The following is a 26,554-nucleotide window of genomic DNA, read 5'->3' on the forward strand; positions in this document are numbered from 1 at the left end:
CCCAGGGATGGAACTCACGTCTCCTGCATCGCAGGAGATTCTTTACCACTAGTGCCACCTGGGAAGCCCCACTAGAGGTATAGGAGGGGCCTTTGTTCTTGGATGGGTTTATATTCCAGTTTGTGAGGCAAAACAAACCCTTCAAAAATAACCACAGGGAGGGACCTCCCCAGCCAGTGGTGCAATGTCTAACACTCCACACTCCCAACACTGGGAGCCTGGGTTCAATCCCTGATCAGGGAACTAGATCCCTCAGGCTGCAACTAAAGATCCTGCATGCCAAAATTAAGACCTGGAGCAGCCAAATAAATAGTAAATAAAAACTTGAAACATTAAAAAATAACCACAGGAGGTGCATGACCCTTGGGGGGATACTAGAAGGGTCTTGGCCACGTCCACTGGCCTTTACCATTCCTGTTTAGACCAGCTGGCATTCCAGTGCCAGCATAGTCCCCACCCCAAGCACTTCTGCTTGCCCATGGAGACGGCTGTTCCCTGTGCAGCAGGTCAGAACTAGAGGCTTTGGGAGCGGGCTTAACCCATGACTGGAGGGAGTGGGTGCATAAATACCCCACTTCCTCATCCTCTGGGGGGTAGCTCAGAGGCAGGTGTCTTACACTGGTTCCCAGCAGAACAACACTCCTTCAACCCACAGGGATGCTGGCTGGATAGTGCATCCTTCACTAGCTGCTTTCCTCCCTGGTCTTATCCTCCACACTCTCCTAGCATCCCTGGCACCTGCTGAGTAGCTCCCTGTGTTCCAATTGTCACCTCGAGGTCTGGGTGCCCCCAAACCAGGGCAGCGACCCATGACTGCGCTCCTCCAGAGTGCACATGCGTGCCTGATATGTCATCCCCAGAACCGTGAGCACCTCAAGGGCTGAGCCCAGGTCTCATTTGACCTCATAGCCCCAGGACACAGCATAGCTAGCCCCTGGCCCACGGGGGACCCCACTAAATGCATGTCAAGTGTGAGATGTGGTGCGAACGTCACCCACATGGCACATTTCCAGGGCTGGGATGACCTGAGCGAGTGTATTTCCCCAGGATCTGCTGGGGAACGCACTTCATCATTTTCATTGCCGGTTCTACTGAGTGATCATTAAAAATTAAGCCTGCGTTTTCAGGCAGATTTTGTTACAGATTCTGGAGAAGGTGCAGGTGGAAGATTCTGGAAATACGGGGGCAGAGTCCCTAGAGGATTCTTGCCAAGGGGTGGCCCTCTCCTTTCCCCCGAGGACGTGGATGTCCATGAGCCTGAGCTGCCAGATCCGGACAGCTTGTGCGGGTGGCCAAGGTCTAGCTGGTGTGTGTGGGAGGGGACCCTGGGGTGGCAGCGTGCCTTCCCTGTCCACAGCAGCTGCTCTGGGTCCCCCGATTGCCAGCACACTGCCCACACCTCGCCATCCTCAAGTGGGCACAGCCTGTGTGTCTCGCCCACGCTTCTTCCACTGCCCCCATCACTGAAGCACCAATCTGATTAATGTGAATGCTTAACGCCTGGATGATGCTCCGTGTCCAGCTCTGGACTCTCTGCCTGTGGGTGATGACAATTGCTGGCACGTCTCTAGCGTGCGTTTCCACAGCTACCCAGCCCCAGGGTGGCAGCTCTTCATCTTGATTTACAGAGGATCCCTTCCGTCCTCTCCACATTGGTGCCCATGTCGCATGGGTCCTGGAGCAGGTCACTGGGCTTCTCTGTGCCTCACTTTCCTGGACAGAAAAGTGGAGATAGTGGAAGATACTGTATAGAGTTCTTGGAGGATTAAATGAATGAGATAGCCCACTTAAAAATGCTGGTCACAGTATGTGGCTTTAAGCAAGTGTTCGGTCAATGTAAGTTATTGTTGTTATTATCAGCAAAGCCATTTAGTTGGGTCCAGGGATTGCTGTTTGCTCTAGGATCATATATATATATATATATATATATATATATATATATCCAGTACTCTTGCCTGGAAAATCCCATGGATGGAGGAGCCTGGTAGGCTGCAGTCCATGGGGTTGCTAAGAGTCGGACACGACTGAGCGACTTCACTTTCACTTTTCCCTTTCATACACTGGAGAAGGAAATGGCAACCCACTCCAGTATTCTTGCCTGGAGAATCCCAGAAATGGGGGAGCCTGGTGGGCTACCGTCTATGGGGTCGCACAGAGTCGGACACGACTGAAGCGACTTAGCAGCAGCAGCAGCATATATATATATATATAATTTTTGGCCATGTTACACAGCATATGGGATCTTAGTTCCTCCACCAGGGATCACACATGTGACCCCTGCATTGGAAACACCAAGTCTTAACAACTGGACTGCCAAGGAAGTCCCTTGTATCCCTTTTAAAGGCTCATTTGCCCTGGAGGTCCTATATGCATTGTGCTTGACCCCCAGGTGACCTTGGCTCTGAGAGATTCATTTACAGTCAACTGCAGCCCCTTCACCCAGCTCCCAGTGATGAACCCTCTCCTTTCATATCTCGGGGTTGACCACTCTCCCCTCTTTGGGGCACTTGACCCATTTAGCTGTCTCCTCTTTACATCCCAAACCAAGATTAGAGGCTGACCATGGGAGGATGGAGAGGGAGGCTATGAGAACATATGGGGACTTAGTAACACCTCACACTTGATCCAAAGCACAAGCCCCGAGAGGAGGAGACAGCTCAGGAGGAGGAGGAGGCGCCCAGGGACAGTTCTGGCCTCAGGGGTTTTCTTGCCCCATCCTTCCTTCCACCCTCCAAGACACCTTTGCGCCTGGATCCCAAACCCCAGGCCTGTAATGAACCCTCGTGGGAGACGGCCTGTCTCTTGTCCACCCTTTGCTGTGATGCATCCTCCAGCCTCTTCGAGAGACACTTTTATCACCACGGCTGACTGCCCTGACTGCCCCGGTCACATGCCACTGCGATATTTATGGGCTTGTGGATTGCAGATTCTGATAAGGGGAGGAAGGCTTTGGAGGTGAATTAGATGCCAACAATGCAAAGTTGAGCTGGGCAGGGCTCAGCTCTTGTTAATGTCTCTGTAAATCATCCCATGGCTTCAGGATGCTCAATATTTTCTTATTCATCTCCATTTTTCAAGGGGAGAGTGTTCAATCTGTCAAGCCAATTCTTTACAAATGGCTTGTCAGTCGTAGAGGTGTCATGGACCTATGATTATATCCAAGAGATGGGGAAGGCTTGACACCTCCCGGTAACGTCCTACTTAGGGTCCTAATTGAGCAGCCATCGTCTAGGCACGTGCTCGCATAGGGGCTGCAGCTACAGAGACCCACAGCAATCAGGCAGGTCCCTCATTTGCTGAAGACAGCACCTCGGTGTTAACAGTTCCATGGTGGTTGGCACACTTCAGAAGAAGTGTGTCCAGAAGGTCATAACCAGACCTGGCTGGGAGGAGTGAATCGCCTCAGTGAGGGCTCACAGAAATCGTTAGCAGAGGATGGAGTTTTTAAAAAATATATAAAAAAAAGTTTAAAAATATTTTTCCAAATTATAGTAAAATGCACATCACATAAAATTTTCTATCTTAACTAATTTCTCATTTTTACAATTTTTTAAGCATTTATTTATCTCCGGCTGCTCTCAGGTTGCAGTTCGTGGGCTTCTCACTGTGCTGGCTTCTCTCGTTGTGGGGCACGGGCTCTAGGCTTACAGGCTCAGGAGTTGCGGTGCACGGACTTAGTTGCTCTGCGGCATGTGGGATCCTCCCGGACCAGGGATCGACCCCACGTCTCCTGCACTGGCAGGTGGATTCTTAACCACTGGACTACCAGGAAAGTCCCACTGAAACCATTTCTGAGGGCACAGTTAAGTAGTGCTAAGTGTATGTATTCATTTTGTTGTCCTATCAATTTCCAGGATGTTTTCATCTTTCCAAACTGCAGCTCTGTACCCATTAAACAACAACTCCCCTCCCCACAGCTTCTCTTCCCTCCTCCCCACCACAGCCTGGCATTCTACCTTCTGTCTTTGTGAATTTGACTGCTCTAGGGACCTCATATTGGAGAAGGAAATGGCAACCCACTCCAGTGTTCTTGCCTGGAGAATCCCAGGGTCGGCGGAGCCTGGTGGGCTGCCATCTATGGGGTCGCACAGAGTCGGACACGACTGAAGCGACTTAGCAGGAGCAGCAGCAGGGACCTCATACAAGCGGAATTATACAGCATATGTCTTTTTGGGTCTGGCTTATTTCACTTTGCATAGTATCTTCAAGGTTCATGCATGTCATAATGTGCATCAGAATTTCCTTTCTTTTCAAGGTTGAATAATATTCCATTGTATATATGTACCAGATGTTGTTTATCCATTCATCCTTTGATGGGCATTTGGATTGTGTCTATCCCTTGGCTATCGTGAATACTGCAGCTGCAAACATAGATGTAGTGACTTTTTTAAAAACAGTCTTGAAGAAGTAGGATTTCCCTGGCAGAGCAGGGGAAGGCAGGAGCCAGGGAACACATGCAGCATATGTAAAGGCGCTGGGTCATGACAACATGATGGCCTGGGGGGTGGCTCATGGTTCTGTGTCGCTGGGGCCCGCAAGGGTGGTACAGAACAGGGGAAGATGAGGCTGGGCAGCTGAGTGATAGGGAATCATGGCAGGCCTACATGCTATGAGGTGGCCCCAAGACACAAGATGTCATGATATGAAGGTCGTCATTTGATGCCCAGGTTCAATTCCTGGACTGGTTCTGGAAGATCCCCTGGAGAAGGAAATGGCAACCCACTCTAGTTAATCTCATGGACAGAGGAGCCTGGCAGTCTGGCAGGGTCACAAGAATTGGACACGACTTAGAGACTAAACCACCAATTTGATGCCATATCACCTAGCAGTGGACCACGTTAAAATTTTTCTGGATCTCAATGGAGCACACCGAAGTACACAATTTCTACAGTTCTTGACTGTCAGTCATGGGGGACTGAGCTAAGTGTGCTGTCTATTGGGCTGCTTACAAAACTGGTCTAAAGCCTGAGGAGGGTTTGAATCTCCCATTGCACTATGTTACCAACAGAACTTTCCATAGCTGCTCTGTCCTGAGAATTCCTGAGCACTGGAACCCAGTCTGATTCTCATAGCTCTGTGATTCTGGGTGAGCTAGTCAACCCTTCTGAGTCTCAGAGCTTTCTCTTGTTCCATCAAGTGTGTGGATAACTTTTAAGATTCCTTAAAGCTCCCCAGAAGCCCATGTACTTATGAATTCTATTGACGTGACTGTTAAATATGCTGCTATATGCCCCTATGGCCCTGCTGGAATATAAATCTACACATCGTTGACCTTAGACAAACTGCTTAACCTCACTCCATGTCTTTGAATCACCATCTGTGAAAAGGGATCTTAGAAACAGTGCCTTCCTGTTTTTTTCCTGCCAGTTGCTGTATGTATCCATATGTAACTTACAAAAGAGAGAATTTAGCTGTGTCTGTAGCAATTTATTTCATCACGCCATTTTCTCCACCTCTCAGACCTCCACACTGAATACACATAAACTTTCCCAGCTCTTTTTCCTGAAGTTCCTGATTTTCCTGAGGTCCTAACATCTTCCTTGACTTACAGGAGAATGTCCCCATGTAGGTTGACTGTCATCAGCAGGCTCCTCCTGTCTTGGGGATGCACCAGGCCCTCCCCTGCCTTCTCATCTATCAGGCCTGCCCCGTCTGGGGCAATGCCCTCCTACCTGTGACCACTGGAAGTCCTTCTCACGCTTCATGTTTCAGATAAAATCTGCCTGGCCCCCCAAAACCAAGACCACTCAGGCAGACAGCCTCTCCCTCCTCCTGGTGGGAATCGCTCAGAGTTGTCTTATCGTTGCTTTTGAAATTGTGTGGCTGTCCCTTTGTCTGAGGTCAGGTTACCAAGACATTGTGAAGGAGAGTTGTGTGCGGGAAGGTCCTGGGAGGAATGTTTCAGATCAACCCTACGGGGAGCCAGGGGTGGGGGAGCAGGGTCGGGTGAAAAAGAGGAGTTGAACTGTGATACAGGGCTTTTTTTTAAAAATTTATTTTTTTATTAAAAAACTCACATACTATAAAACATACTACTTAACCATATTTAAATAGTACAGTTTAAATATTACAGTTCAGTGGGACTAGGTGCATTCACATTGCTGTGCGGCTCTCACCATCAGCCATCTCTGGAATTTCCCACCTTCCTAAACTGAGACTCTGGCCCCGATAAACACTAACTCTCCGTTCCCCCTCCCTACCCCATCCCCGGCCCCTAGCATCTACCAATGTACTTTCTGACCCAATGAATTTGACTGTTGTCGGTACTGTATAGAAGCAGAATCAAACAGTATTTGTTTGCACCTACTGCACATGCCCAGTTGCTCAATCGTGTCAGACTCTGTGCGACCCCATAGACTTAGCCCACCAGGCTCCTCTGTTCATGGGATTCTCCAGGCAAGAATACTGGTGGGTTGTCATTTCCTTCTCCAGGGGATCTCTCAGACCCAGAAACTGAACCTGCATCTCCTGCTTTGGCAGGCGGCTTCTCTACTGCTGAGCCACCTGGGAGCACCTACTGCATACTACAATGCATTTTTAAGGTTAACTTATTATATGTCTATGAGCAGGTTCTCCCCTCCCAGCGCTATACAGTAAGTTCTCTTTAGTTATCTGTTTTATACGTAGTAGTGTACACATGTCAGTCCCAGTTTCTCAGTCCATCCCACCACCCCTTTCCCTCCTTGGTGTCCACACGTTTGTTCTCTATGTCTGTGTCTCTCATGTTACAGTTTAACACAAGCCTCAGCACGTTCCCTGGGGGCTCTGGAGATGGAGTGACTTCTCGGGGATAACCTCCTTGGCCAGGCCTTTATCCCCCATCAGGTGCTGGTTGTTGGATGTGGGCTATCTCCAGGTGGGATGCACAATCTTAGACTTGGGATGGCCTTTGTGATGCTTGGACAGAGACCCAGCTGAGCGACATCCTCTGCCAGCACTCCCAGCAGTTGGGAGAAAGAGTGACTCAGTTCCGAAGGGGGCCGGAGCGGCACATGCTGACACCCAGCTGAAGCTCGGGGATGAGAGGAAACCAGTCTTGTGTGTGTGTTCTGTCCATCCTGTTTTGCACGACTTCTGACACCCAGTTGTTGTTGTTCGGTTGCTCAGCTGGGTCCGCCTCTTTGAGACCCTATGGACTGTAGCCTGCTAAGTTCCTGTCCATGGGATTTCCCAAGCAAGAACACTGGAGTGGGTTGCCATTTCCTTCTCCAGGGGATCTTCCCGACCTAGGGATAGAACCCACGTCTCTTGGGTCTCCTGCTTTGGCAGGCGGAGTCTTTACCACTGAGCCACCTGGGAAGCTTCTGACACCTGGTACATTCTTAGCAAACACATGTCAAATAAATGAAGAAATTAACAAAGGGGCAGCCCAGTGGCATCGACATATTCATTGCTGCAAGCAGGATCTTAAACTGTGGCATGTAGAATCTAGTTCCTGACCAGGGATCAAACCCAGGCCCCCTGCTTTGGAAGCATGGGGACCTGGGCCTTAGCCATGGGCCACCAGGGAAGTCCCCCTCGGTTCTCAATTCTCCTTTCTGTCTCTATAAGTTTGCCTCTGTTAGGTATCTCGTATAAGGATGATCATATAATATTTGTTCTTCTGTGTCTGGCTTATTTTACTCAGCATACTGTTTTTAGGGTTCATGTATGTTATAACACTTGTCAGAATTTCATTTCTTTTAAGGCTGAATAATACTGTACAGATAGACCATATTTGTTTATCCATCAATCCGTCCACGGACATTTCAGATGTCCACACCTTTCGGCACTCATGAATGATGCTTCTGCGAACTTTGCTCTACGTATATCTGAGTTCCCCCTTTCAGGGTTGCCTTGGTTCATTTTTAAATGAGGTTTTTTGTTTCGTTTTGTGTTTTAACCTTCTTTTTCTAGAGGTGAACACCTTGGCCTGAGGGATTAAAAGCCTTCTGTTTGATATTTGAAACTTTTGTTTATGGGACATGCTAGTGGGACAAGAGAGCCTTTTTGAAACAAGGCCTCTGCTTCAGGCTGTAAACCAAAAGAAACTGCAACAGGATTGAGAATGTTCTTAATTGTGGCAAATTTTTGCATGCATATGTTTATGTTCCTCGGAGGTGGGGGCATCAGTAGCTTGCGTCAGATTCTCAAAGTATCTACAAGAAATTGGCGAAAGGCTGTTGGATTATAAAATTAAATATAAAAACTGAAATCATGAAAAGCTCTAAGGGACTAAAGGGTGTACAGGGGCTTCCCTGGTGGTGGTCTAGTGGTTTTAAGAGGACATCTTAAAGCCAGGGTTTGAGCCCTGGTCCGGCAAGATCCCACAAGCCATGGAGCAACCAAACCTGCAGCTGAAACTGCTGAAGCCTGCATGCCCTAGAGCCCACGCTCCTCAGCAAGAGAAGCCTCTGTGATGAAAAACCCACGCCCCGCAATTAGAGAGTAGCCCCCGCTCACTGCAATTAGAGAAAAGCCTGCACAGCAACGAAGACCAAACATGAATAAATAAATAGATCTTAAAAAAAATAAAGGGTGCACATATCCCCTTCTATCGGGAGGAGCTCTAGGTCCTCCACGTGTCCCTCTGCCTTCACGTGGCCCCTTTCTCTCCTGTGTACCTATGTGTCCTTTCTTCTTGTAAGGACACCAGCCTTTGGATTTAGAGACCACTCCAATCCAGTATGGTCTCATCCTAGTGTAATTCCATCTCCAAAGACCCTATTCCCAAGTAAAATAGTCTGACTTTCTGGGGGGACATGGGTTTGGGGGGAGACCAATCAGTCCACGTCAGGGGGGTATTACTCTGCCTGCTGTGGATGCGAAAGTGGTCCCCTGAGCTCAGAGTGTTCCTACTTAGATCACCCACTCTTGGGCCTCAGCTCTGCTCTTGCAGGGACTTGAGGGAGATCCTCAGAGGCCAGAATGGCCCTAGGAAGCCCACATTCTTGGCCCCCACCACAAACTGCCCATCTTCTCCCAACAAAGAGCCCAGGAAGTCAGTTCAAGAAAGCATCTCTAACCATAGTGGAATTTCTCTCCTCTGCAGCTGGTGGAAGCTTGAGCATCTGCATAAATGACCATTGGACACCTTGACCTCTCAGTTGCTTCATCTTCTCATTTTCCACCTTCTCTTCGGTCGACTCTCCTTATCTCCACATTCTTATGTTCATACCCTTCACCGGCGGTTCTCAGTCCTCAAAGCAGACTTGTGTGGAGAGCTTTTAAAATGTGCTGATGCTGGCACCTCACGCCCACAGGTTCTGACTGACACCATCCAGGGAAGGCCCAGGCAGTGATGTTGTCCACATTCTTTTGAGCTGCTTCTAATGTACAGCCAGGCTTCTGAGCTTCTGCCTGGCTCAATCATTGGAGCTCTTGAAAATTTTTTTGTTTTTAAACCCCTGGTCAGTTGTAGATTTTCAAACATCTCCTCATCTTTCACATTTCTGTTAATTTTACCAGTGAGTGCACTGCTTATCAGACATTCCTGATTCTAATGCATATCTCTTCTAAGTCTCCATCTCATTCTTTTGTTTCCTGTTTTGTAGCTTACTTCCCGAAACACTACCAACAGGACTAAGGTTGCCCTGAAACTTCTACCTGGCCATTGGTCATCAGCAAAGTCCTTAACTGGACGTGTCTGAGATGCATGCCCCGTGGTTACCATCTCGATTTTGTACATGCTCTGATTGGAGGATCTGAGTACAAGAATGACAGAATTTGATGTATATTTTAAAGATCGTGCTGGATTCTGCATGGGAAACAGACTATAGGCCAGGACAAGAAGCAGGGATATTTTTGGAGGCCTGTCGAGTGACCCAAGAGAGTGGGGAACAGTGTGAGGGATGTTGCACAGGTCATCTTGGGATGCGTGGTAAAGGTGGCACCTTCAGGACGTACTGATGCCTGGGATGCTGGTTTCAAGGGAAAGCAGAGAATCAAGATGAATCCATACATTTTGCCAGAGCATCTGGGTGCCCCATGTCCTTTGGTGGGATGGGAATGCACTGCTGGATGAGTGGGGGTGGAGGGACCTGGAGCTCAGCCTTGGACACGCCAAGCAGGAGAGGCACTGGGTCTTGGTTGCAGTGCTCAAGATCTTTCCGTGGCACGTGGACTCTTTCACTGCAGTGCATGAATTCTTAGTCGTGGTGAGTGGGCTTTGTTGCCCTGGAGATCTTAGTTCCCAGACCAGGGATGGAACCTGCATCCCATGCCTTGCAAGGTGGATTCTTAACCACTGGACTGCCAGGGAAGCCCTTGATTAAGGGTTTCAAGATGGGAATATTGTCCTGGGTTTTCTTGATGGCAAGGTAACCACAGTAGTTTTTATGAGGCTGGAAAAGGGAAGGAAATGGATTCTCTCCTGGAGCTCCAGAAGGAACACAACTCTGCTGACACTTGATTTTAGTCCAGTAAAAACCTATTTTGGACTTCTGACTTCCAGAACTGTAAGACAGTACATTTGTGTTTGAAGCCACTAAGTTTGTGGTCTTTTGTGATAGCAGTCATAGAAGACAAACCCAGGAGATAGATCTCTAGGAGTCTGCATGGTGTTGGGGATGGGATGTTCCAGATCTAGTGAAGATCTCTGAAGATGCAGAAGAGGAAGTCGAGAGGTTTTAGGAGCAGTGTCAATGAGTCAGCAAGGGAGAGTGGGACCCAGAACCCAAGTGGAGGGGCTGAACTTCACCTATGTGGGAGGGAGGCCAGACAGTGTAATGGTCCAGGTGAATGCAGATGGATGGACTTGGTCAAGGGGAGGCAAGAAAGTTCTCGTGATGGCTTCTGTCTTCTCACTGACATCAAGAGGGAAGGTTATCAATCGAGATGAGCAGGAGGAAGGAAAGAAGGAAGCAAGAAGACGTTATGAAATGGTCCTTTAGGGAGTGGATTTAAGTCATCCTATTCCTGATAACTTTTCTTGCCCTTCTTTCTTTCTTCTTTTTTTTTTTTTGCCATACCATGGAATCTTAGTTCCCTGACCAGGAATTGAACCCAGTTCACCACAATAAAAGGGTTGAGCCCTAACCACTGAACTGCCAGGAACTCCCCCAGATAACTGAATTCTAAGAGGAATAATTGGAGAGATGCACAATGTTTTATACATAAGAACATTTCTAACAACATTGTTTAAAAAGAGTAAAATATTGGAAAGAGCCAAAAGAGCTGACAAAATGTTATTTATTGAAGAAATATGTTATGTCCATAATGGATTACTCTGCAGCCATTATAAACCATGCTTTAGAGGACCATTTAATTAAATATGAAAATGTACTTACTGTCTTGTTAACTGAGAGTGGTTCCAAAACAAATATGTACAGAATGAAACCAATTTTGCGGAAATAGTGTATGTAAATATATGCATTGAAAAAGATAGTCAGGAAATAACATAAAAATTTAAATAACGATTATCCCTGGGTGAGGGAATTACAAACATTTCCATTTACCTTTCACATTCTTCTTCATTCTTATGTTAAATAGAAATGATGTCTAATGAAAGGAAAATTGTCAAAAAAGGAAGGACTTGGAAAACAACATTTATTGATTAGCTACTAAGCACTCAATAGATCTATTATTTACTGATAAAAGCAACCCAAGAAGTAGGCATTAATCTCATGGGACTAGTGAGAAAATTAAGGCTCAGAAAGTGAAGTAACTGGGGTTTCCCTGGAGGTCCAGTGGTTAAGACTCCACGCCTCCACCGCAGGGGGTATGGGTTCAATCTCTGGTCAGGAAACTAAGATCCAGCATGCTGTGTGGGGCATTAAAAAAAAAATGAAGTAACTCCTTCCACCACCTATGATAAGAAACTTTAGAATCAAATCCAGTTTCTCTTGTCTTTCAGCACCCTCTGTACCTATGTACCCAGAGTTCTGCTAACTAGCTTAGGGCCCACCGGCCTGGGAGAGGGCACATCTCTGCCTCAGGACCTGCTCCTCAATTAATGAAAGCAAGTTTTCCTGAATGTTAAGGGCTCAGTAAAAGTGAGCACTGCAGGGACACTACTCCCTTTGCCATGGACAGTACATGGTAAAAACCCTGAGATGGAAAACACACACACACATATGCATGCACACCTAGGAACACACACAGAAAGACACACACACACACAAATGAAGTTCAAGATAAATCCAAGGCGAAGCTATACCTGGTCTGGAATGTTCTATGCCAGGAGAGGGATTCTGTCCAACAATGATTGGGGTCTTTTATGGGTTGAATTATGTCCCCTGGAAAGATGCATTCAAGTCCTGGTACCTTGTGAATATGACCTTTTTGGGGAACTCGGATCTTTGCCGATGTGATTACATTAAGGTGAGGTCATAGTGAGGGAGGGTGGCCTGACCCAAATTCCAGTGTCAGTATAGAAGAGGGACATTTGCACACAGAGACTCATAGAGACACAGACAGGGAGACACTCTGTAGAGATGGAAGATGGAGGCAGAGACGGGAGTGTTGCTGCCACAGGCCAAGGAGAGAGAGCATGCGCTGAAGCCACCGAAGCCAGAAGGGAGACACAGATTAGGTTCTCCCTCCAGCAGCTGAGAAGATACCAATCTTGTCAACACCTGGATTTCAGACTTCTGGTCTCTGGGAGACAATCAATTTCTATTGTTCTAAGCTACCAGTTGGCTGTATTTTGTCCGGGCAGCCCTAGGATACTGATAAATGGTCACAAGGGAAAAAATTGGAGTTGAGTTGAAAAGAGTTTCCACGAGCATGTGTTTGCGGTTACTTCTGAGTAAGATGCCTGTTGGCAGTGGAGCTTACCAAGGCAAGCTGTTACCAATTGCAGCTCACCGTGCCTTTTCTGCTGCCTGGAGGAATCTCTGGATGGTGCTGAGGCAGGAGATCCATCCCAAGACTAGAGATTGGAAGTTGGGACAAGGGTATTAAACTTGTGGCAAGGTTGCTCCTCAAAATTTGAGGTAGCCAAGGAGGGTTGGACTGCTCAGCAGAGCTGGAGGGAACAGGACAGGGCATCAGCATCCTTCCCTTAGCATGTTGTCCTTGCCAGTGAGGTTGCAATGCACTTAATTATTGCAATGGTTTGTAGAACTGTTTCTAAGCTTAATGAATCTGTTGGTCAGAAAAATCCAGTTACATCAATGTTAAGGCAAACACAGGTAGATCTCTTAAAGTGATGGTCTAAGGCTACACAACTAGTATGGTAGCCAGTAACCACATCTTTTAAATTACATTACATCTTTTAAAAGTTTATTTTCAGTCTGTGTACAATAAATCACTTTTTTTTTTTTTGACTGCACTGCGAGGCTTGCGGGATCTTAGTTCCTTGACCAGGGATTGAACCTATGATCCCTGTGGAGGAAACATGGAGTCCTAACCACTGGACTGTCAGGGAAGTCCCAGTAAATCACTGTTTTTGATGGAGGGTTCCATGAGCTTTGACAAATGCGTAGAATCAAGTATCTGCCACTTCAGTCAAAACGCAGAAGTGTTCCATTGCTCCAAATTATTCCATCAGGCTGCTCCTTTGTGGTCAACCTTCTGCCAAGCTCTAGCCCCCGGTAACCAGTGATATGGTTTTTAATCCCTATAATTTTGCTTTTACAAAATTTAAATTAGTAAAAATTAAATAAAGTTAAAAATACAACTTGTTAGTTGCCCTAGCCACATTTCATGTGCTCCATAGCCATGGTGGCTAATGGCTACCATTTTGGATGGTGCAGATACAAAACAGTTCCATCGTTCTAGAAGTTCTATTGGATGGCACTGGTTAAAGCACATGTATTCAGTGATTCTTAAATGTTTTGAGGCCGTATCCCCTCTGAATCCTCTTTCCTGAAAAAGGCACGTAATACAGACATACGAAAAAATCTGGTGTACGTTTTCAGAGCATCTGTTGATCCTTCCAATCCCTTCCCTAGGGGTTAAAATTGCCAAATTTCATGTAAACTTGAAAGTCTAAAAGCATTTTCCTTAAGCCTAGTGTTCTGCTTTGTATCTTCAAGTTAAACAGCAGACCAAGACACTGTCTTGTAATCTTGCTGTTTCTCTTTAGTATGCCACACTGACAGGCAATTATTCATGGAGATTACTCCATGCACGGCATCTGCCTGCTGGGCCGCCTGCTCTGAGTTTCAGGAATGAGCTTTTGGAAATCATCATTATTAGTAAATATGAATCAGGGGTGTTCGAAGCGACTTAATGGAAGTTTAGCTTCTCTCCCATTAAATCTTCTTTGTTAAAATGTAATGGTAAAGTCATTTCGGAATAAGCTTAGTTTTTTTTTTTTTTTTTTTAAGATAGCTTATTCCTTAAAATAGTGTTCTTGGCAATTTTTGCCCAGATCAATTTCACTCTAAAAGCTGCTTTTTTCCATTCTGCAATTTAGCTGCTATAATTGTGTTGGCTTACTGATGCTGTCCTGTCCACAGTTTCTGTGTCACGCTGGATCCTGCTCAGCTCCATGGGAAACATGAGGAAAACTTCCTCTCTGGCTGCACGTCCTTTGGTTATAAAATGCCCCATGAAAAATGGGAAAGGGCCTGGCTTACCTGTTGTGCGGAGGTGCTCATGTGTGGGTCCGGGATCACCGTGCAATGTGATTTCATCAAAGGAAAACAATTTAGCGATTTGCGTATACCCCACCCCCACCCCCACATACTTCCTTAGTGCAGAATAAACTATAATACTTGAAGAAGTTATCTGGTCCATATTTTAATGTCATCTCTGATAATAAGGCCTGTTCTTTGCATCTTCTGGGATTGCCAGGCCCCACACCATCTAAGTAACAATGGCTCAACTACCCATTCTGGGCTGCGTGGAAATCAGAAAGTCTATCTGTCAGTTTCTGCAAATGGCTGAGCTTCCCACGAGGGGGTCAGACCAGGATTCTTGATTCCCTCCTTGGAAGATTCTCCACCTGTGCTCTGCTTCTTGCGACGATTCCTCGTGTCTGCATGATGGTGAGTCCACCTGTGGCCCCAGGGTTCATCACCTTGTTCCAACTGCCTTGACTATAGCCTGTTTCCACGTGGAAGAACTTTTCCTGATATTTACAGTCCCGGGGAGCAGTCCCTTTTGCCCACCATGCAGCAAGCATTTGAAAACCCCACCTGGTGTACTGCTGTTTTTTTTTTTAAGTGATTTAAGGTTTTTCTTTCTTTCTTATTTTATATTTATTTATTTGACTGCTCGGGGTCTTAGATGCAGCATGTGGGATCTAGTTCCCTGGCCACAGATTGAACCCAGGCCCCTGCGTTGGGAGCATGGAGTCTTGGTCACTGGGCCACCAGGGAAGCCCGTCCTGTTGCTCTTAAGGGCACATTCGGAGCCTCTGCAGAATAAGCCGGTGTCCTGGCTCCACCTTCCTGCCTTTCTCTGTCCCCTTTCTCTCTTCTCTTCCCTGAGGTGTGAAGAGATCTTACTATTAGATTTTACTAATGCAGAAGAGCTTGTGCCCTGTCTTCTGGCTTTTGAAGTCCCATATCCTTGGGACTTCATTCCACCCCAGTCACTAGGACTGGTGTTGCAAATGACAGAAACGGAACTCAGATGAGCTTAAGGGGAAAAAAGTACTCTGTCGATTCATAAAACTCAAGGGAAAATAGTAGGGTGAGGATTGACTTCTGGGCTGACTTGAAGGCCTGGAGTGTTGTCCTTTTAGCCTCTTGCAGGGATTTAAAAAACAAAAAACAAAAAACCAGCTTTCTCCAGATAGTGGAGACTTGGCATGGCATTAAGCAGTCAGGAACTTCCATTTAGCCAACTTGTCTCCAGCAAGGAAACCAAGGCCTTTCCCTGGTACCTGTGGGTAAAACACTCCAGGCAAAGTTCTGATTGACCCACCGTGGGTTGCACAGCCAGTGCTGGACCATTCTCAGTGGACAGAACACAGCCGACTGCATCCTTGGTTGGAGGCCCTTCCCCGAAACTAGGGAAGTAGATCCCACATCCAGACACAGGGGCTGGGAAGCCAGCAGGATGGAAGCAACAGCTGGTGCACATAGCAAGCTGCTCATCAACACATTTACCTCCACGAGGGCAGCTCCAGACAGGAAACTGGGGCTAGAGATCCCAGCACCTTGCAGTTCTCATGACTCGCCCACAACAGAGGCGAGGCAAGAACCAGGTGACTCCCCTTTTCTGCCTCTAGGAAGGGTCTACGTAAACAAGATAGTGAGAGTATTTTGGAAGCCTAGAAATTGCATGCGCTTCTCGGCACTCAGTCACTCAGTCGTGTCCGACTCTTTGTGGCCCCATGGACTGTAGCCCACCAGGCTCTTCTGTCCGTGGGATTTCCCAGGCAAGAAAACTGGAGTGGGTTGCCATTTCCTCCTGTAGGAGCTCCTCCCAACCCAGGGATGAACCCGTTTCTTGTGTCTCCTCCATTAGCAGGCGGATTCTTTGTCACTAGCGCCACCTAGGAATCCCATGCTTCTCTAAGAGGCGCTTTTAGCACAACAAATAAGGCAGGAAGGCTTTTCAAAGCGATCATTTCACTCATTTTGTCCTCCACTTAGGCTGCTCCTAAAAAGGCCTGGATGGACAGAATTTGTCATCCTCTGAATTATTTCCAAAAAGGTGATGCTGTGGCCCTCTCAGAACTCAGTATTTAATAACTCTAAGCATCTGGAAAGTCTTCCTTATTTTCCAACCTAAACTCTTCCTGATGCAATTGAAAATCATTTCCCCTCTGCGCTCAGGAAAAGGAAACCAGATGGCCAGTATCCTATGTGAAATAACTTTCAATCAACTTGCCGGAATTAGTGACCCATCAAGCAGTCTTTTTTTTCCTCTGGGTTAAGCAGTCTTAATTCCATCAATTTTTTTTCCTCTCAGGTCTTGTTTTCCACATCCTAAATTATCTGAATTTCTCTTCTCTAAAAGAACTTCCAGTTCTTGTAATTACTCAGTGTGTGTTGACGTGTGGGATGGTGTTAAATACTCATTAGGCAGGAAAATATCAGCAAAGGGATTTCCAGCACGAAATGAACCCAGCTCCAGAGCAGGGGCTCCGTGAGGATGCTCTAAGTGTGGCAAAGCTTGGTGGCCCTGAAATCTATCGATGCCCAACTGGACATTTTCACAAGTCATAGCAGGTGCTTTCTCGTGTCTATTTTATTTATGAGGTATTTTTTGTCCATTCTAAGTCATTTGTTGGCATGGAATTGTTTTTGCTGGACCTAAAATGAGAGCATGTTTCATGGAGTAGTTCTAGATCAATGACCCGAGCAGCTCTTTTTGTTCTGCCTTTTTTTTTTTTCCATGTTCCTACTGCTTAATTAATTAATTTTTGGCTGTGCTGGGTCTTTGCTGCACACAGGCTTTTCTCTAGTTGTGGAGAGCAGGGCTACTCTCTAGTTATGGTGCATGAGCTTCTCATTAGAGTGGCTTCTCTTGTTGCAGAGCACAGGCTCCAGGGTGCCCAGGCTTCAGTAGCTGCAGCCCAAGGGCTCATTAGTTGTGGCTCTTGGGCCCTAGAATGTGCCGGCTTTAGTAGCTGTGGTGCTTGGGCTTAGTTGCTCCACGGCATGTAGACTCTTTTCAGACCAGGGATCAAACCTGTCCCTCGCACTGGAGGCAGATTCCTATCCACCTCGCCACCAGAGAAACCATTTAACCTTCTCCTGGGTAGCATTAGGAGCCCACTGTACAGGACAGAGGAGGACATGGCTGAACCTTTTCTCATATGCAAAACCTCAAATGGCCAAAGCAACCATCCCAGTTGCTAGCCAGAAGGACGCATGAGTTCTGACCCACAAACCCTGGGGTCCAAGAAAGACGCAGCAAGGAGCAGGAATATGGGAGGAAGAGCATCCAGCTTGCTGGTAACATCACGGGTCTCAGGTGAGAGCAGACCCAGGAGTTCAGTTCTCTCCTCGATGCAGGCATCCGCAGGCAACCTCTGAGATGGTTCTAAGGGGGGAATTCACAACTTTAAAGTTAGTGAAAGTTGCTCATTCGTGTCCAACTCTTTGCAATCCCATGGACTATATAGTCCATGGACTTCTCCAGGCCAGAATACTGGAGTTCCCTTCTTCAGGGAGTCTTCCCAAATCAGGGATCAAACTCAGGTCTCCCGCATTGCAGGCGGATTCTTTAGCAGCTGAGCCACTCACAACTTTAAAAGGTGAATGAATAATGAGTGAGTGCATGAATGCGTGCGTGCGTTAGTCGCTCAGTCGTGTCCGACTCTTTGCCATCCCATGGCCTGTAGCCCACCAGGCTTCTCTGTCCATGGAATTCTCCAGGCAAGAGTACTGGAGTGGATTGCCATCCCCTTCTCCATAGAAACTTCCCAACTCAGGGATCTAACCCTGGTCTCCTGCATTGCAGGCAGATGCTTTACTGTTTGAGCTACAGGTAGCCCCATGAATGAGTGAATGAATAAATGAATTGTAGATAATTACAATTGCCAGGGAAGTTTTTTTTTTTCTTTTAATACCTGGAAGTATGTACCTTTTGAATTCCCTTTATCCATGTCACCCCTAACCTCTTGGGTTTTCCTTATGGCTCAGGTAAGAATCTGAAGCTGGTAAAGAATCCATCTGCAATGCAGGAGACCTGGGTTTGATCCCTGGGTTGGGAAGATCCCCTGGAGAAGGGAAAGGCTATCCACTCCAGTATTCTGGCCTGGAGAATTCCACAGACTGTATAGTCCATGGGATCACAAAGAGTTGGATACGACTGACCGACTTTCACTTTCACTTTCTGGCAACTACCATTCTGTTCTCTGTATCTAGAAGCCTTTTTTTTTTTTTTTTTAAAGATCCCATATATAAATGAGATATGCTATTTTTAATTTTTTTGAGGGACCTTCATACTGTTTTCCATAATGGCTGCCCCAGTGTGCATTCACATCAACAGTACATGGGGCTTTGGGGTTTCCTTTTTGGTAGTGTTCTTTAGCGGATTACAGGCGGATTCCACTTCTCCTTCAAGGTGATGGCTCAAAAAGAATGCCTTATGCTGCGCAGGTTGTGTGCTGTGAACTCCAGTGAATGCCTTTCTCATCATTCTCTGTGGCAAAGTGGTGTCCTGTAGTTGTTCGATGCACAACCTGCACAGCTGTACATGGTTGCCCCATTAGTCTCAAACCCCACAGACCCTCTCATCAAATTACCGTATCCATCTGTGAATGGGCTCAGCACCAGCCACTGCAGGAACAGTGAGTGGATCACGCAGGGAAGCATCTGAGTGTAATAGACAAAACACAAAATTTTATGCAGTTCTGTTAAATTTCTGTTGATGTTGGTAGACATCTACTGCCTCATAAACTTTGTTTTCAATTATGTATGCTCACAAGCTGTTGCATTTTTGATATATTTAGGAAAAGTTCAGTCACATATTCAGAATTGTAATGATTTCCCATAAAACATCTGATTCCAAAATTTTGTGTCTATACAGCACAAATAACATAATGGCAAGCCAATCATGCCACATATTACCTTCCTTTATGCTGTAGTTAAGGTTATTACAGCTTTCCAAACAGTTTCTTTTCAATATTATAAAGATCCTGGGGGTACAGGCTATTTAAAAAAATAGACATGACTTGAAGGCCCTGTATTTACCTATCTTTCTAATACACATTTTATTTCTTCACAGTCTAGTTTCTTCAATAGTATTTGTATGGAAGTGGAACCTTTAAAATTGCTCTCTTGCCCAGGGGTCCAGTACAACTGGAAAAGGTACAGTGGGCAGAACAAAATTCCCAGGTGCTGGATCTGGGGTAGATCATGATATAGAGGTTTAGCTGGAAGAGAACCAGGTATCCTGGCAGATTCCAGTTTAATCACCTAAAGAAGGAGGGTTTCTATTTTTCTAAAGGAGAGGCTGGAGATGGGTGGTCAAGGGAGGTTTGATATGACCAGGGAGTAACCTTTCTATTCTTCTCCTTTTTTTTTAAAAAAAATATTTGTTTATTTGCTTTAGTTGTGGGACTCAGGATCTTCAATCTCTATTGTGGCATGAGGGATCTTTGGTCGTGGCACGTAAACTCTAAGCTGTGGCATGTGGGATCTAGTTTCTTAACCCGGATCAAACCCAGAGACCCTGCATTGGGAGCTCAGGGTCTTAGCCACTGGACCACCAGGGAAATCCCAACTCTTCTGTTCTAAAGATCTTCACAAAATCTAGCACTGAAGACAGTCTTTGTCCTTTAGAAATGTGACAAGGAGGATGAAGAGGGCTTCGGGGAACAGTGGGGACACCTGGAACATGGATGTGTGAGGTGGGCCCACTTGGTACCAAGTGACAGTGGATAGGAAGGAGCCTTCTCCTCATTTCATCTTTGATGTCCAGAGATTTCAAAGGGCATAGCCAGCCCAGGGCCCTGTGGGCTGCAGCAGAAGCAGGGGCCTTTGGGACCATGAAATCTGGCATTCCCTCAAGCGCTCATTTGTTCTTTCGTTTGTTTATTTATCCACATATCCATCTAGTTTCTTTACCACCACCAACTTGCCCTGAATCTCTTTCGAAATAATACAGGTTTGAAATCAGGCAGTGAGGCAGGCGGCAAGGGTGGTACCAATGACTGCCCCATGTGCTGGTCAGGGAGGGACCTAAGGCATAAACCTGCCTGCAAGATGCTGCCAGACCAGCAGGAAGGTGAGATTCATGAGGACAGAGAAGCCACAGTGGAGGGTAGAATGATGTCTTCATTAACAGAAAATGGAAAGAATGAGGAGGGGTGGCAAATGGGGCAGTTAGACTTCCAGCTGGAGGGTGGGTGGTTTTATTCTAGCTCTAATCATTTCCTGCAGGACGTTCCAAGACCAAATCTTTGATCACATCACTCCTTTGCTTCTAAACCATCAATGGCTCCCTCATATGTGCAGAATGAATGATAAGTGACTTGGCATTGCATTAAGGAGTGTGCCAAAGGCACCCGCTTCTATCTTTCAAGGATTTCACAGTCTCTCCCTTCTACCTTTTATGTCCCGACCAGATGACCTCACAGTCTATTTCCTGAACACGTGTTTTGCCCTTCCTCTCCCCTTCCCCGAAGTTGGCATGGCAATGTCTCCTCCCCCCACCCCATAGTGCCTGGAGAGGGGTGATAACATGGTGGATCTGCCTGGAAGCCTGTGGAGAGGCAGGCAACTGCAGAAGAAGAGAGAGAACTTAGAGAGGACGAGGAATGCATTCATGGCACCATCTGGGGGATGAGAGGAGGTGCTATTGGTGTTTTGTGTGCAGGATGGCTGAGGGTTAAGGAGACCTAAAAGGGAACCCAGGCTGCGAGCACCATTCACCTGGCCACTGTTTTCTCTCTTCTATTTTTTAAAAATTTGTTTATTGGAGTATAATTGCTTTACAGTGTTGCGTTGTGCATTCGTGCTAAGTCGCTTGAGTCATGTCCGACTCTTTGCGACCCCGTGGAGAGGAGCACCCCCAGGCTCCTCTGTCCATGGGATCCTCCAGGCAAGAATAGTGGAGTGAGCTCCCATGCCCTCCTCCAGGGGATCTTCCCAACCCAGAGACTAAACCCATGTCTCTTATGCAACCCAGGGACCAAACCCGTGTCTCTTATGTCTCCTGCCTTGGCAGGCATGTTCTTTACCACTATCACCACCTGGGAAGCCCATATGATGAAGTGAATCAGCGATATGTATACATCCCCTCCCTCTTGGACCTCCCTCCTCTCCCCACCCCACTCGTCTAGGTCATCACAAAACCCTGAGCTGAGCTCCCTGTGCTATACAGCAGGTTCCTACTAGCTATCCGTTTTGCACATGGTGATGTATGTGTGTCAAACCTACTCTCCCAGTTCACCCCACCCTCACCTTCCCCAACCCGTGTTCATCCACATGTCCTTTCTCTGTGCCTGCCCCCTTTCTAGCAAGTTTCATTGCTGGATTTCAGAAATCTCAGAAAAATCAAAAGAAATGTGCCCTGAGAGTTCTGGGGGAGATGAATTGCAAGTGCTTCTAAAACTAAATGGTACTGTGATAAAAATTTTTTATCCTATCTTTGTGAACTCAAATGACTAATGTTTCAATAAGCAATTTAAAAAGGGATTTTGGTCCCCATGACAGCAATGTTTTAGACATTGTTAAATAAAACCTTGAAGATTTTTCTTTAGAAATGAAACATTATAGAAAGTATTAATATATGAATATAGGCTGGTTTACCCTGAGCATACAGTCCAGAGGTATGTCCATGTCGGGGCACATTAGCAGTAATGGCCACAACCATTGGGTCTCTCTGGCTATCACAGTACTTCAAGGGCCCTTGGAAAATCCTCCCTGCACACTGGTTACCAGAACCCCTGGAATGAACATTCTCACTGTGTATGCCGTGAAATTTCCTTGTGGGAAAACAGAACGGCCCCTCCCCTCTGACCCCAGTAGCTTTGCTCTGGGGCAGCATTTAGGAGTTCCCGCCTGACTCCCTCTCTCCTCTGTATCAGGAGTATCCATAAACCCTCCTCATCCTCTCGCCCTGACCATTTCATCCCAGGAGCCGCAACCAGAGCTGAATACCAGTGTCAGTCATGGGTTAAGCTCAAGCTGCATTTTAACAAGATAAAAAATAAAACCTAACTATTTTTTGTACTGTTCTTAGTCGCTCAGTCGTGTCTAATTCTTTGCGACCCCATGGACTCTAGCCCATCAGGTTCCTCTGTCCATGGGGATTCTCCAGGCAAGAATACTGGAGTGGGTTGCCGCGCCCTCCTCCAGGGGAACTTTCTGACCCAGGAATTGAACTGGGGTCTCCTGCATTATAGGCGGATTCTTTACCAGCTCAGCTACCAGGGAAGCCTCAAAAGTCGCTCAGTCGTGTACGACTCTTTGCGACCCCAAGGACTATACAGTCCATGGAATTCTCCAGGCCAGAATACTGGAGTGGGTAGCCTTTTCCTTCTCCAGGGGATCTTCCCAACCCAGGGACCGAACCCACGGCTCCCACATTGCAGGTGGATTCTTTACCAGCTGAGCCATCAGGAAAGCCCAAGAATACTGGAGTGAGTAACCTATCCCTTCTTCAGTGGGTCTTCCTGACCCAGGAATCAAACCGGGGTCTCCTGCATTCTTTACCAGCTGAGCTCCCAGGGAAGCCCAATATTACTTCCCCTACCAGGGACTGAACCAGTGCCCCCTGAAGTGGAAGTGCAGAGTCCTAACCACTGGACCATCAGGAAAGTCTGATGGTAAATAAATTAGTTATTGATCGTATTATAAAATGCCTTGGAAACATAACAGGAGAGGCAGTGCAGTGTAAAGGCATGAATAATTAATGGGAAAAGCAGGGCAGGGCTTCTGACCCCGGTCCTCTGGTCCTCTACTGATCCTGTTATCTGCAAACTAACTCAGCCCTCGATCACTAGAAAGGGGCGGCTGCAGGGGTTGGGGGAGTCACTTCTCTGCAGCCCACACCCCACAGCCCTCTGGATATGGAAAAGCCTCCAGAACATGAAGGTGTCGTGAGAACTCTCTTCAGGAAAACCCAAAATAGCAATCACAGCCAGCTGTGGACAGTGAGGTGACTATAGATCACCTCCTCTCAGAAAAAAAGTGTTATGATTTCTTTATATAGTGACAGTGGCTATAGAAAACCTATCAAGTACCAAGAAGCAGAAAGGAGAATTGAGCGTCAAAAACTCATCACCCCAGTTAACAGTCTTGCTGTTTTCTTCTGGTCTTGTATTAGAATTCTTTGATTTTTTTAAAAAATGCATGCACTATAATAGTCTTCAGTTCAGTTCAGTCACTCAGTCGTGTCCGACTCTTTGCGACCCCATGAACCGCAGCACGCCAGGCCTCCCTGTTCATCACCAACTATGGCACAGGCTAGTTTCCTGTTTCTATTAAATCATAAGGATTTCTAACGTTATTGTAAGTCCTGGATAAACATTTTAAATAGCAAGTGCACTGCAATTCTATTATTTCCTCAACTGTTTCTCGATTGTCAGGCATTTAAGCTCCAGATCATTTGTTTTCAGCAATAATAAGCAAACAAATGAGCAGAACCTCCAGATGATGGGTTTAGAAATTAACACAACCCCCTGCAGCAGGAGGGGTCCTTCCCTTCTCAACCTCCAGGGGGAGCAGTCACTGGAGCCACAAAGGTTTCCATGTAGCTGATTAACACTTGGCTTTGGGGATCAAATGTTAGTCCACATGCCTCATGAAGTGGGAGGGCTTATGAGCACTTGTTAAGTTGTCATTTATTCATTCAGTCATTCGGTCGTTCAATAAGTGCCGTGCACATCCATGCACCAAGCATCATACAGCTCTGAGGGTACACTGGCCAAGCACACTGATGGAGGCTGGTCACTCAGGGCCATGTGGGCTTTCAAGCCGGTGATGGGGAAGGGGTGGCTGGAGCTTCCTGGGGGGCCCTGGTGCCCTTCCAGTAACAGGTAGTGTCAGGGGGCAGGTGGTCAGGACACCCCCTCCCATCCTGCCCAAGTGGCTGATGCCTGAGGCTGTCACAGCAGGTGTAATTAAAAAGATGTATGCTAATTCCTAACTTGGTTAAGGGGTATTAACTTAGACAAATGAACCTCTCCTTTCCCAATAATTAGGTACCCAAACAAACACATGCTTTTCTCCCCAATTAAATGAATGGAAACCTTTAACTCTGGAGCTTGATTTCAGTATGCCCTATTTGTTACTGGTTTCCACTTCAGTGCTTCCTTTAACTTCATGAAAGCAAACGACACTGTAAAGAAGCATAATAAAATCATAACAGTAAAAATATCCTTTTGATTTTTCGGAGGACATAAAACGCTCATTTACAATGGGGGGAAAAGACACCATGTTCAGCTCACATGTCATGACGTTTCCAAGAGAATATGGTTTAAAGGGCTCGGGGGATGGCGGCATCCAGGTGGCACATTTCAAAATTGTATTTAACATAAAGCAGTAATGTCTCTTCTTTGGTATTTGATGGATGGGTCACACCAAGCAACGCTGTGTTTTATTAAATTACAAAATTAGTGGAAGCAGAAAGTATACTTGATGCATGTATACACTCTGGTGTAGGCAGTGATTTCCTAACCATGGCATGTGTAATACACATATTGATACTAAGAATGATGCTTTTAGAGCCAGGAAGGCAAATGCCTATTATTTTCATGTCTGTGGCTGTGGCCTGTGCATGCATGTAGCTTAGCTGGCCTTGGTGTGACAGGCTGTGAACAGGCTGAGGATGGGGCCCAGGAAACCATACTCTTTCGGTGTCTCCTGTACCCACTGGTTGGAACTTAAGAGAAATTTCCAACAGTAGGGTCACAGTAGGCCTAGCATAGCCACAACTTTGATGTCTAGGACCTGGCATAGTGTGGATGGGACTGCAGCATGCCATGCAGTACAGACCCGTGGACCTATTTAGGTGAACATCAAGTCAGAAGATTAAAAACATAGGTGTGCTTACATAGAGATGGACATGGGGAGAGGGGAGGAGAGGGTGAAATGTATGGAAAGAGTAACATGGAAACTTACGTTACCATATGTAAAATAGATAGCCAACGGGAATTTGCTGTAGGGCTCAGGAAACTCAAACAGGGGCTCTGTATCAACCTAGAGGGGTGGAATGGGGAGGGAGACGAGAGGGAGTTTCAAAAGGGAGGGGATGTATGTATACCTGTGGCTGATTCATGTTGAGGTTTGACAGAAAACAGCAAAATTCTATAAAGCAATTATCCTTCAATAAAAAATTAATTAATTAAAAAAAATAGGTGTGCTTACCATCAGCACAGGTGACATTGTCATGGTAAGAGTCTCTGTATGTAGGCAGGACTCCTGCTCAAAGTCAGAATGGTAATAGCGGCCTCCCGGGCCTGAACCCAAAGCGTGATGGACCCTTCCCTCCTCCCTCCCTGGTGCCAGCCCTCTCCCACCTGCGGCCATGCCTAGCCCACCAGACCAGCTGGTGCCCACCGCCCACCCATTGCACAAGTGGGCAGCAGGGAGCTCCGCTCTGGGGACACCAGCTCCCTGGCCATCTCATCGGTCACCAGTGAAGCCAGAGGCGGGGTCACTGACGGCCTCAGACATAGATGCCAGTAATGGATGGGTCAGAAGGACTGATGCTGAAGTTGAACTGACTCATTTGAAAAGACCCTGATGCTGGGAAAGATTGAGGGCAGGAGGAGAAGATGACGACAGAGGATGAGATTGTTAGATGGCATCACCGACTCGATGGACGTGAGTTTGAGTAAACTCTGGGAGTTGGTGATGAACAGGGAAGCCTGGCGTGCTGCAGTCCTTGGGGTTGCAGAGAGTCGGACACGAGTGAGCGACTGAACTGAACTGAACTGAACTGAACTGAAGCGAATGGGCAGGTCAACTGCCTCCTGGCTGCCATCGCGGTCTCTGCCGCCTGCGTGCCTCGCTTCACAGAGAGCTGGAGAATAAGGATGCTAGAGTGGCCAGTACTTCTTCAGACTCTGTGCTGCCCGGGGTCTCACCTTTCTACGCAGGGTGTAATAGGTAGGTGTGAGCTCTAAAGCCCCGCTCGTCTATTGCTTGGCGCTGCGGTGGGCCCCTCTCCGCCAGCCAGGGACTGTTAGTGAGCAACGGTCAACCAGCGACCGTTAGTGGTCCCGCTCAGCCATTGGCTGATGCCACAATAGGCCCCGCCCCTCCCCCGCCTG

General features: G+C 46.9%; 1 long non-coding RNA gene across 1 annotated transcript; it reads right to left on the reverse strand.

Moving 5' to 3' along the window:
• Nucleotides 1-15,103: 15,103 nt before the first annotated feature.
• On the reverse strand, nt 15,104-26,499 carry LOC145523210 (uncharacterized). The gene is made up of 3 exons (XR_014066424.1): nt 26,369-26,499; nt 19,076-19,145; nt 15,104-17,868 (listed from the first exon to the last, which is right to left on the reverse strand). It is a non-coding gene; the product is annotated as an uncharacterized LOC145523210 (long non-coding RNA).
• Nucleotides 26,500-26,554: the final 55 nt, after the last annotated feature.

This window comes from Giraffa tippelskirchi, chromosome 2 (assembly GCF_054371585.1).
Source record: "Giraffa tippelskirchi isolate mGirTip1 chromosome 2, T2T-mGirTip1v1.2.pri, whole genome shotgun sequence".
NCBI lineage: Eukaryota > Metazoa > Chordata > Mammalia > Artiodactyla > Giraffidae > Giraffa > Giraffa tippelskirchi.